The sequence below is a fragment of the Jaculus jaculus genome, chromosome 5 (assembly GCF_020740685.1).
Source record: "Jaculus jaculus isolate mJacJac1 chromosome 5, mJacJac1.mat.Y.cur, whole genome shotgun sequence".
Taxonomy (NCBI): Eukaryota; Metazoa; Chordata; class Mammalia; order Rodentia; family Dipodidae; genus Jaculus; species Jaculus jaculus.
In genome coordinates, this window is record NC_059106.1 from 162,320,596 (window position 1) to 162,333,271 (window position 12,676).

At 39.7% G+C, this 12,676-nt stretch overlaps 1 non-coding gene across 1 annotated transcript; it reads right to left on the reverse strand.

The window, feature by feature from the left end:
* Positions 1–3,811: 3,811 nt before the first annotated feature.
* On the reverse strand, positions 3,812–4,034 carry LOC123461035. The gene has a single exon (XR_006637359.1). It is a non-coding gene; the product is annotated as a small nucleolar RNA U3 (small nucleolar RNA).
* Positions 4,035–12,676: the final 8,642 nt, after the last annotated feature.

Sequence of the window (12,676 nt, forward strand, 5' to 3'; positions counted from 1 at the left end):
CTCCAGCCATTGCAAATGAACTCCAGATACACTAGCCACCTTGTGCATTGAACCAGGGTCCTGAGGCTTTACAGGCAAGCGCTCAACTGCTAAGACGTCTCTCCCGTCCCCCCGGTTTACAGTTGTAAATGGAAGTCAGACCTGGCGGGGAAAGCATGGCAGGAGTAGAAGCTGGCATCACATTGTCACATCAGCAAGGAAGGTACAGTGGTAGAGAACAGCAAATGTGACGGGGCTGTGACAACTCAAGGCCTGTCTCCAGGAACATACACCTCCTCCAGCAAGGTTCTACCTCATAAAGGTTCCACAACTTTCCCAAACAGTGCCACCAACTGGGAATTACAGATGCAAACACACTATCTATGGGGGAGGGGGCATTTTACATTCAAACCACCTCAGAAAGCCAGAAGTTAGAGGGAGAAAATATTACACAACACAATGTGCCCCTACAGATTAGAAGTCAGTAAAAAAGAAAGAAAGAAAGAAAGAAAGAAAGAAAGAAAGAAAGAAAGAAAGTCTTCTTGTACAAAGGCAGCAGATGATGACCAAATACTTAGAAGTGCTGTGAGAAATGAACAAAAAGCAAATGAAGATTTGACCAGACTTCAGACATGAACAATCAGGACATGGTCCTTGTTCATGAACAGAAAAAATAGTCAACACTGTAAATCTCTTCATTTTCATTAAATATCAAATTAATTAATTTTCACTTAGTCCAACCACATAAATTTTATTCATTTTTAGTAATTCAACTACAACAAACTAAGGTGTGTGTGTGTGTGTGTGTGTGTGTGTGTGTGTCCATCCTTAAGCTAGTTGGTTCTAAAATTCATACAGAATAAGAAAGATCTCCAATGAAAAATGAATTGTAGCCTTACTAGATGTTGCAATATATTATGTAGCTTCTGCAATTAAACCAATGTGGAAATACTCCATCAATCAACCACCCACAGTACAGAAAGTAATGGAAAGTTTGAGACAGAGTCATGTGTAAGAAAAGCTTGAGCATGCAACCATTATTAAACAAAAGCTTCCATATGGGAGTTAATGAGCTTGGGGGAATTTTTAGGGAAATCATTGAACTTTCATTAGTCATTGGGGAATTATGAACTTTGTTGGAAATCGTGCAAGAATAACTGGATTCATCAGAATATGGTCTGAGATTAAAATTGGAACCATATTTCAGACCATGTATAAAAAGAGACCCTGAAACACCTGATATATAAATGCAAAGTTGAAACCAGGTAAGTATTTGTGACAGGAATCAAAACGTGTCCACTCATTTCAGTTGGGGCTCATAGAACAAATCAACGTGGGATTGTACCAACACTAGTTTGGTAAACAAATGAATTTATTGGGGTAACTTACAGAGCAGTGTGAGGGGATGCTTATAGAAGCTTGGGGAACTCAAGAGAAAACCTCCAAATGATGGAAAAACCCTAAAATCAGAGACAATAAAATAGGATTGAAAAATTCAACTCTGTGCAGTTTGAATGCTGTAAATAGAAACAGTATTCTAAAGTAAAAGAATGTGTTTTACCCCAAAGGATTTAAAGGAAAATACATTATTTTCATCCAAATAAAAACAGATCACTATCTAGCACAACCTTGTGAAATTTATAAATCTCAAGACAAATGCTCACTCTCCAAGGAGTAGAGCAGAACAGTGAATTTACCTATAATTTAAGAAAACTAATCCCCATGCCAGACCTTTTGATAGTAATGCACATCATATATAAGCAAAAATGGCATTTACAGAGATTTAAGGAAGAAATGTTATAACCAAGGAACTTACACTAAGCAAATTTTCACTTATTTAAAATTATAAAATGAGAACATAAAAGTAAATAGATAAGGCTTTAGAAAGTACTTAATCTTTTGTCAGTTTTGAAAAAATCTGATAATATATTCCATTAAAGCAAGGCAAAGCAAAGGAAAAGAGAAATTAGAAATATAGAAATTGTAGCAGATAAAGTATTATAAATTAGATGCATTTTTAAAGTCATAACAATTATTTAAAATATTATTGACGCTACCAGGGAGATTATATATATTCTCAAAGTGTAAACAGCCTTCATTTTTTTCTCTTTCCCTATAAAACACACACATATATACACACACACTTGTACACATGTTTAAAAATCTAGATTGTTGCAGCAAGAAACTCTCAAGTTGCCTATTTATAATCTAATTCTATGTAAAGCAGAGTCAACAGAAATAGCCATATTTTTGCAATAGTAATTGCATAAATATTGGGCCAACTGCATGTTTAGAATTAAAATAACCAGACAACAAAAAAGCAAAAAATCTTTCTAGTTATTGGAGGTTAAAATGTAAATAGTCCATTTATAAAAATGAGAAAAGAAGAAAATATCAGGCCACCAGGAAAATTAAACGTTGCAAAGATTAGTTCCTCCTCTATAAGATGTGGGTTAGAGTAAATCCACTTCATGTAGGACCTCAGGGTTCTAGTTAATTCTCAGTGGGGATTTAGGCACATAGGGATAGAAAAACCCAAGAAGTTTTTAGTCTCTCGGAGTTGGTGCTGGTATATGAACATTTATACAACTTTAGAAGCAGTGAGCAGAGCTGGTATGTCCCACAAGATGTTTTCAGTGTTCCTGCCATGAGCATTGAGGATTGGCTAGCTGGTTCCCTATGTAACCTCATCTCCAAATATTTGGGACATTGCCAGAGGGACAGAGACTCTCATTAATTCTACAAGGGTTTTTATCAATCTTTTAAAGTTGCTTAAAACTTACATCAACCCCCCAGGGGCAGGAAGAGTATTTGTCACCATCTGCAGTGGCTGAGGTGGTTAGCATGGGTCTCTGAAACTTAGTCCTTGCAGGGCTCTGCCTGAGGTGAAAGAGTCTCATATGAGGTGAAAGAGTCTCACCTGAGGTGGAAGAGTCTCACCTGAGGTGGAAGAGTCTCACCTGAGGTGGCTCTCCAGCAAAGAGGAACTGGGAGAGACAAGCAGACAGAAGTAGACTTTAGGGATTGAGAGATGGCTTAGTGGTTAACACACTTGCCAGCAAAGCCAAACGACCCAGGTCCAATTCCTCAGGATCCATACACAGGATGGCACATGCAACTGCAGTTTGTAGGCAACAGCTAGAGGCCTTGGTGTGCCCATTCTCTCTCTCCATCTGCCTCTTTCTCAAATAAATGAAATATTTTTTTAAAAAAATTAAGTATGGAATTCCAGGGTTGATGATCTGAAATGGATATAAGAAACCACAAGAAGCTCAAGTTTAATCCCAAAGTAGGATTAAGCCAGAAAAATCAGGTGCTGGAGAGACGGCTTAGTGGTTAAGGCATCTGCCTGTGAAGCCTAAGCACCCAAGTTCAATTCTCCAGAAACCATGTAAGCCAGATGCACAAGGTGGAACATGTGTCTGGAATTCATTTGCAGTGGCTAGAGGCCGTGGCGCGCCCATTCTCACCCATCCCCTTCTCTCTCAAAAAGAGAAGGAAAGATTATAAAGAAGTATATCATATTTAGAATGCTAAAACTTAAATTTCATCTCTGAAACAAATTCACATTCTTTCACATGATTAGTAAACAATTAGTATGAAAATATTTTAAAACTACTTATTCATCATGAAAATTGGGAAAATAATACCTACCTAAATCAAAGGCTCCCAAGGGAGTGAGTATTATAAAACAAATGTTAACTTATTAAGACAGGAGAGCAGCTGAACTCATAGATTAAACGCATCTTGAAGCTGGTTACTTGCGTGATAAAATCTTGCCAAAAAACATGCATTCACTTTTTAAAAATTATTTTTATTTTTTTAAAAGGAAGCCACTCAGACTGCCTTCTCTCCCTCTTACTCCCCCGGGGAGGGGCGGGGGGGGGGCGGAGAACGATCATCAATGGCTAAGGGCAGTTGCACAGAGCGACACCCAGGGCCAGCTTCACGCTCAGGAGAGGATGCTGTACCTCCTCCTTGTGATTTCTGGTGCTCTACACAAAGAAACTTCTCTAGTAAGGAACTATAGAAATGATCCCTGAAAATAGAGTCTTTACGCATTCACTTTTGATGTTTACTGTTTTTATTAAAATTTATTCCTGTAAAAATACATAAATGTGGGAGTGATAAAACTATTTGGCTATAGACTGAGAGGGACTACAAAAATAAAAATAGCTAAATAATATACATCCTATAAATAAATTTGTTACTTTTATGAAAATAACAACTTCCTGTCCAAGTACAAATTACAAAACTATTTTTAAAGCAGAAAACAAAAATAGGGAGGAGAGGAAGATAACTATACACACTATTGAAGATTGGTAAGAAAATTTAAAATTTTCTCCAAGGCTTTTCAAGTGTAAGTGGCTTAATATAAAATAACATAATATAAAATGCCTTAAATAATGTAGCACATATGCATAAAGGAGTTCTGTTTTAAATCTCACCTTATTTTTATAAAGTTATATTATATTATATTATATTTTTATAAAGTTATATTGACTTGACCAATGTTTGAGAAAACACCCAAACCACACAACTAAAAAAGAAATAGTAAGAGACAGCACACAGGTCAATCTCACTGTGAATGTCAGTGCAAAATCACTAAATAAAATTCGAACAGGTCAATTTCAGTGCCATGTAAAAATGAGAACAGGTCATGTTCAAGTAGTTATCCCAGAAATTAAAAAAAAAAAACACTCTACCTTTGAAATATATAAATTTGATGCATGTATCTACTATGCGGATGGAAAACTACTTATCTCCACACATACTAAAAATGATTTGAAATTAGATGTATTTTCATTGTCCGAGAAGAGATTGGAATGTATAAGAACAGTTTTAGGTTTGCACAAAAGAGTGGGAGCCAAAGCACTCCATGGACTTCCTCTTGTGTCCGTTTTCAAGCATGGTAATACCATGCGCTGGTGTGGCATATTTGTTAAGGCTGTTGAGCGGATATTGGTATCTTAGCATCATTCTTCTGTAACATGCAAAAGGATACTGACATTATTAAAAACTATTATTTTGCAGCTCTAATATCATGATGCATTTAGGCAAGGATACCAGCGGGTGATGAATTTCTTTAAAAAGAGTGGCACTGAAGAGATTGCTTAGTGGTTAAGGAGCTTGCCTGTGAAGCCTAAGGACTCAGGATCAATTCCCTAGGACCCACATAAGCCAGATGCACATGGTGGTGTATGTGTCTGGAGTTCGTTTGCAGTGGCTAGAGATCCTGGCACACCCATTCCCTCTCCCCACTTCTCTCAAACAAATAAATAAAAATAAAAAAGAAAAGGATATTTATAAAGTCTGAAAGCCTCACTCCACAGATAATTCACTGAGTATAAAATTCACTGAGTGTTTATGAAGACCTCTTAACCAAATGATAAAATCCAGCATCACAGTTATTAGGAAAACCTGACATGACTGTGTGCTCCTCACACAACACAGTGTGAAGTATACAGCAATACTCCCAAAATAGTCACACCAAAGTATCTAGCATACTTCCTTTGCCTGGTGCTGTTTCTTGCCGCTTCACATTCCATGGGATTGTACGAATGTTTAATCATATGTAGCCCAGATGACAAACAGCTCCAACACTAACCCTTTCACAGCATAAAACTTCCCTCTGTGTCCTCATTCTTCTCGCCCCTTCCTCCCATTCCCCAGCAATCTCTGTCCTCACTACTGCCTCTAGACCCCCATCTTTCCCAGAATGCCTGTTATAAGTATGAAAGTTAATCTCTATTGTCAACTTGACAGGCTCAGGAATCAGGTAAGAGAGATGAGTCTAGGGAAGGTCTGTGAGGGCATTTCCAGGAAGGGTTAACTTAAAGGGGAAGACATCGGGCAGACATAAGGAGATCTGAGGATGATGCAAGGTTACTGCTCCTTGCTGGTAAGTTCATCCACCTTGTTGCTGTCATCTTTTGCTGACGTGGGACCCCATCTTCCTTGGCCTTCCAATGCAGACAAAAGAAGATCCACTCTCCAGCAATCCTCTAAGCCTCCAGTACCAGGTTGGGACTGCTGAGGCATCTAGCCTCATGCACTGACCATCTACCAGGTCCTCAGACTTTGTAGCCTGTAGACAGCCATTGCTGGACTACCAAGTCCATATCCTAACAGCCCACCTAGCAAATCCCCGTTATTATTTATATTCATTTTATTCATTTTGTCCCTCTAGAGAACCTTGACCAATACAGCAGGATTTTGTCTTTAAAGCTTTTCAGATGGTCCGTTTTGCTTAGTGAAATACGTTTCCAAGTCAAGGCTTTGAACTACATTTGTTTCTATCAATAATACTCTATTGCATGGTTATGCCTCAGTTTATCCCTTGCCTATTGAAAGACACTTGGATGGTTTCCAAGTATTGATGATTATAATTGAATCTCCTTGCCATGATTCCCATGTAGTTTTTTGTCTGGATGTACATTTTTAGATCATTTGAATAAACACCAAGGAGAGTCATTATTGGATAAACTTTCTATTAGTCTTATAAACACACACACACACACACACACACACACACACACACACACACTAAAATTAGTTAACTTTGTCCCACCCTAACAAAAGACCTGAAATAAACAATGTCAAAGAGTACAGGCTTATGTTGGTTCATGGTTTAAGAGGTGTCTGTCTGCTGACAGCTGGCTGCATTGTTTTTGGGCCTATTGTATTTTCCTTCTCATTGCTGGGACAGACATCTGACCAGAAGCAGCTTATGGGAGGAGAGGGGTTTATTTCAGGCTTATAAATTCCAGGGGAAGCTTTGCCATTACAGAGGAAGCTGACTCACTTCTTCAAGTGGCCACAGCAGAGGGACAACGACCAGCAAGCACAAGCTGACTCTGAACACACACGTAGGGTGGATTCAAGACCCACCCCAAGTAGGCAGCTTAACCAAAAATACCTCAGGCTGTAGATCCATTTATACTCAAATCACCACAGGGCCCATGATGAGGCAGAATGCCATGGCAGGGAGTATGTGGTACAGCAAACCTGCTCATCTCACGACAGACAGGAGAGAGAGTGGACCAGGGACAAGAGCAAACTCATCAAACACACACCTTTAGTAACCTGCTTCCTCCAGTAAGACCCCACCTCCTTCTGCCTCTCCCAGGTCCCCACAGCCCATCCAGCTATGAAGCCACCAAAGGATTTTCCATTGATAAGAGGTCAGAGCCCTCTTGACTCAATCACCTCTCAAAGCCTGACCTCTGAACCCTGCTGCATTTGAGAGCAAGCCTGCAGCCTACAGTCCTTGTGAGACACTTCAGGCCCCAAACATAAACGCTACAAGCCGACTGTCAAAAGTGGCTATTCTGTGTTGCGTGCACACCAGTAGTGACAAATCCAGTGTTGCTGTCAGTAGTTTGGATTCAGGTGTACCGTAGGTCTGCGGTGTCTCTTGCTGTTCAAATTGCAGCTCCCTGAAACCCGTGGAATCTTCTCATTGTTGGACCCCAGCCTGTGCATTTCTCTGGAAAGGGGGCTGTTCAGGTGTTTTGCCCATTTGTAAATCGGGTTGCTTGTTTTACCATTGAGTTGTAAGAGGTTTTTGTACTCTGGACTCCAGCTCTTTATCTGATATATAATCTTCAAAAATTTTCTCCCATTATAGGTTATTTTTTTTCCAATTCTCTTTACCATATTTTTTTTGCAATTTTAAGAAAGTCTCAGTTATCATTTTTATGGACTTAAGAGTTATTGCCAAATCCAGAGTTAGCTAGATTTTTTTTTACTATGCTGCTTCTCCGAGTTTTACAAGATATACCTCTTTAATTAAAAAAAAATAGATCTGAATTAGTCATGTTCTCCATTAAAGTTTTAAAATAGAGACTTTAAGGAAAGACTCACTCACAAAGATTTAGGGGTCAGGGAGTAGAAGAGAGATGATGAGATTTCTTCACTTTAGCAAGTATGACAAACTGCCACCACCCAGAGAAGGGGTACATCAGGACTGAGGAGTGAAGTGGCGAAAGAGTTATGACTATGAGGGTTTCGTGACCATGCGGGGACACAGTAGCAGCAGAAGAAACAACCTTGCTTCTCTCTCCTTGTCCTTCCATATTATGTAAGTGCCTTATTCGGTCAGATCCAATTAGAAGGCAGACATATAAAAGGAGCCTGGGACTATAATCTTGGTGGACTTGTCTTCCCGGAACAGAGAGCAGAGCAAGAAGGGCAGGCAAGTCCTGCAGAATGACTACAGCTCATGGTACAAGGACGAATCAGTCTAGCAGAACAGGGTTCGAAGCTGGGCTTCAGCACGCAGCAATGGCGTGAGTGACGACGGGTCCCTTAGCACCTTCTGGATTCTGTTTCTTTGTGTTTAATAGAATAGTCATAGCCCTGGGTTAGAGGCATCAAGACGATTGAGCTCTGTGTATAATGTCTGGAGTTGTCACAGCCCTGGGTTAAAGACATCAAGATGATTGAGATCCATGTATACTGTCTCGATGAGGACTTAATAAGCAGTATCTGTTACTGAAGCTGCAGTAATTATCTCTAGAGGGAGAAGACAGCATACATCATAAGAAGGAATGTAAGCCTTGTGTCTCAGCATGAGTCAGTCTACATCAATGAACAGCCAAAGTCATACTCGTCCATGAAATATAAATGTGCTCCCACTGAAACCAAGAGTCACAGAACAGGAGTACCAAGTATGCTGCCACTGTTGTTCTGGGTTTTACACACTCGGGCCTCCAAATTAAGACATGTAAAGCTGATGAAGACGACTTTACCTGTAATCACTTCTAGATTATATGACAGCTGTGTTTGCCCAACAGGCACGTTGTCCGATTAAAAATTGAGTGTCTAGACACAGAAATGAACATATAAAAATCAGTTGCTGTTCTGAAAACCAGGACAGCAGCCAATCATAATATTTGATGAAAACAATTCCCATAGTACTGCAAAATATAAACAGCTTAAATTGCCATATAAAGAACTTTGTAAAAGGTATAAAGGAAGCCAAAAACTAAAACCAAAGCTTGATAGCTGCAGAGAAAATGACACATTAAGTGAAAAATATCCCATTTTTGAATAATGGAAAGATGCCAATTCTTTCCAAATTCATTTATAGGATTAACTTAATTGCATAAAAGTGCCCAGTGATTGATTCCGAAGTGCCCTCAAGTAACACTAAAACTCTCCCAGAAGAATAAATTCATAAGTAGAGGTAAGAAAAGTTATGACAATGAAATTAAAGAGATTAAAGAGCAGAGTTTCTCTGGTAGCTATAGAAACATAATTCAATATTAATATAATCAAAACAAGTAGTCTGACACAGGAATAGATTATTAGAACAATGGGATGCAGTGGAAGTTCTGGGGGAAGGAATGACTGTGTTAGCATAGTAAAATAAACCTAGATCTGCATTTGGGTGCATTACCTCCAGATAAATACCAGGTGGGTTAAAATCTGAATGTTCAAACTTGGTCACTATGACATGCCTAGGATATTTGTGTATTTCAGAATGGAGAAGGACTTTTATCCTGGACAAAAGTAAGACACAATTAGTCACATAAAACTACTGCGACTGCATGAAATAATACCCTTCACATTTTATTCATCATCCTCCCTTTCAGTTTTTTGTAATAATGGCTGTGAATCACAGTGTGTCTCTTGTCTCTGAGGTTGAACCGGGACAGGGTTAGCAAGAATATTATACGGCCCATGAGTTATAGTGCAGACAGCCTCTAGGATGTCGTAGGTTGTCACGGTTCCACGTCATGGTGCACTGATGCTCAGAGTCACCGAGAGCGTCTCCAGTGACTCCGATCCAGACTTGGAATTCAGGGTGGCCCAAGTTCCAGCTGGGGGTGGAAGGGGAATGTCCCCACGTATGAGAATGCTATTGCCCCATCTGACAGAACAAGAACATTGTGATCCTTTCCAAACCACAGTATATGTTCTTTTCCTTTTTTAAAAAGAGAGAACGTGAGTGTGAGTGTGCCTGCCAGGGTCTCCTGTCACTGCAAACAGACTCCAGACACATGTGCCACTTTCTGTGCCCGGCTTTATATAGGTACTGGGCAATCACACTTGCACTATCAGGCTTTACAAGCAAGCACCTTTAACTGCTGAGCCAACTCCCCAGCCCCTAAACATGTATTTTCCATGAAAGAGGTTTTATTTGTTTATCCATAGAACAAGCAATTAACAGTGTGATCTCTTTTCTCACCATCTCCAAAGATCTGTAACTATATACTAAACAATGAAATCACACTTACCCCATATAAATCTGTGTTTCAATAAGGATTTTTGTGGTTGATGATTAAGAATTAAAAGATTAAGCCGTGTCATTTTTCCACTCAGATGTGGTAGACTTGACCTCCTCATAGTCCATTTTCAAAGCTTAGGCAGCATGGAGTCATATTACACAAACCCCAGTTCCCACAACAACTGAGATAATTATGGAACTGTTAGGTGGCAGAGGAGCCACTGCTTTGTGGTCTGACCTTCAGAGATCAAATGTCATCTCCACCACCTTCACACCTTGGGGAGGGGGAAGCTTGGCAAGGCCGTCCAGTTTTTCCCTTGACCATATTCAGGATTTGTTTTAAGAAGATAATGTTAGCTACGCCCTCGAGCTTGGTGGTTCAAGTCTGCTTGGTTTTCCAAATTCAGACAGGGCTGAGATGCCGCCATGATCCCAAGATCACCGCTCTCTGCTCCCCTTCCTTTGTGAGGCAGCTGTGAATTGTCCTCTCGGTCCTTGGAGAGTCTGATGGGCTTAGAAAGTTGTCTCCATGGTCCTTTGTGAACTGAGATTCGGGCCACTTGGAAGGTACTGGCCACCTGGTCAAAGGGCTGAGCTGGTCAAGGTCTTGTCTTCCCTGGCTCAGATTGCTCAGTGCCCTTCCTTCAGCATGCTTCAGAGGGTGGGCTCTCCCTCAGAAGATGGACAGAGCACAGCAGAGGACAACAGGCACATTGCAGCAATGCCAAACATCATCGTAGCCAAAGTGAACACTGGCATTGCTCTAACAATATGCCAGACAGATGTCACGTCAAACAGCCCACATCGCTTGGCTCATTAGCCTCCCTAGCAGAATGAGGTGGGTGGGGGCACCCCTATTAGCCACTTTGTAGATAAAGAAACAGGCTTAAAGCGCTAAATTATCTCTTTCAAATAGTGTCTCATGTGATGGAGTCTAGGGCTTATGATCTTGTCAATCAAGCTATTCTCTACATATCATTTTATCTCTATGAGCCTTGATTTCCTTGTCTATGAAATTAGAACTGCATTGCAAAGTGGTCATCAGAGGTACAGGAAGGATGTATTGTGCATTCATCCAAATAATTAAATATGGTAGAACAAAACAGGGAGATGCAGAGATTAGTGATAACCATAATAGAGGTGATAAAATAGATGAATATTAATCACAAATAATTGTAGTATCCTTAAAATACTTGACAGCAATAGTACTCTAATAGCAAGGTTGCATGCAGTCAGACTAGAGGGATTGCATAGCAGTTAAGGTGCTTGCCTGCAAAGCCAGAGGACCCTGGTTCAATTCCCCTGGACCCACGTTAGCCAGATGCACAAAGTGGTGCATGTATCTGGAGTTTGTTTTCAGTAGCTGACAGCCCTGACACTTCCATTCTCCCCCATTCTCCCTTTCTCTCAAATAAGTAAAATAAATTTAAAAAATTTAAAAAGAATACATGCAATCATTAAAGAAAATTAAAAGTATATCGAGCAAGCTAAGAGAAAAACTTGTTAAACATTACTAATAATAGCATTATTATTAAATTCTACAATTTTAATAAATGGTAGAAAAAAATCACGGAACAAACAAGACAAATAGCATTCAGATAATGATATAGATTTAAGCTGAAGTTATAATAAATGAAAGAAGACTAAAAATTCCAAAGGAGATACAAGGACATGGGTCCTCAGGCTTTGCAGCCAAGAGCGTTAACCACTAATCCATCTCTGCAGCCCAAGACTGGCAATTTTTAAGAACTATGTTGAGATGGACCAAGAGGGCAGGATTTACATATCCTAGATCAATGGTCTATTGGAGATAGGGCTATGGGCCTTGTGTAAGGCAGTATACAGGCTGGGCAATGTCTATACTTGGTAGAGATATTGTTAAATTTCCTTAAATATGAAAGGTAAATTATGAAGAATGAAAATGATACAATTATTTTTATAGTTTTAAGTTTTATTTTCATTTTTAATTAATTATTTTTTATTAACAACTTCCATGATTGTAAGAAATATCCCATGGTAATGCCCTCCCTCCCCCCACTTTCCCCTTTGAAACTCCACTCTCCATCATATACCCTCCCACACTCAATCAGTCTCTCTTTTATTTGATGTCATCTTTTTTCTCCTATTATGATGGTCTTGTGTAGGGAGTGTCAGGCACTGTGAGGTCATGGATATCTAAGCCATTTTGTGTCTGAAGGAACAAATTGTAACGAGTCCTACCCTTCCTTTGGCTCTTACATTCTTTCTGCCACCTCTAACACAATGGACCCTGAGCCTTGGAAGGTGTGGTAGAGATATTGCAGTGCTGAGCACTTCCCCACACTGTGATGCCTTCTGAGTCATACCAAGGTCATTGTCATCTGAAAAGAGAAGGTTCTCCACCAAAAGTGAGAGTAGCATTAATATATGGGTATGAACATTAAGAGAAGTGCTTACTGGGCAGTTTGATGAGCATAGTATATA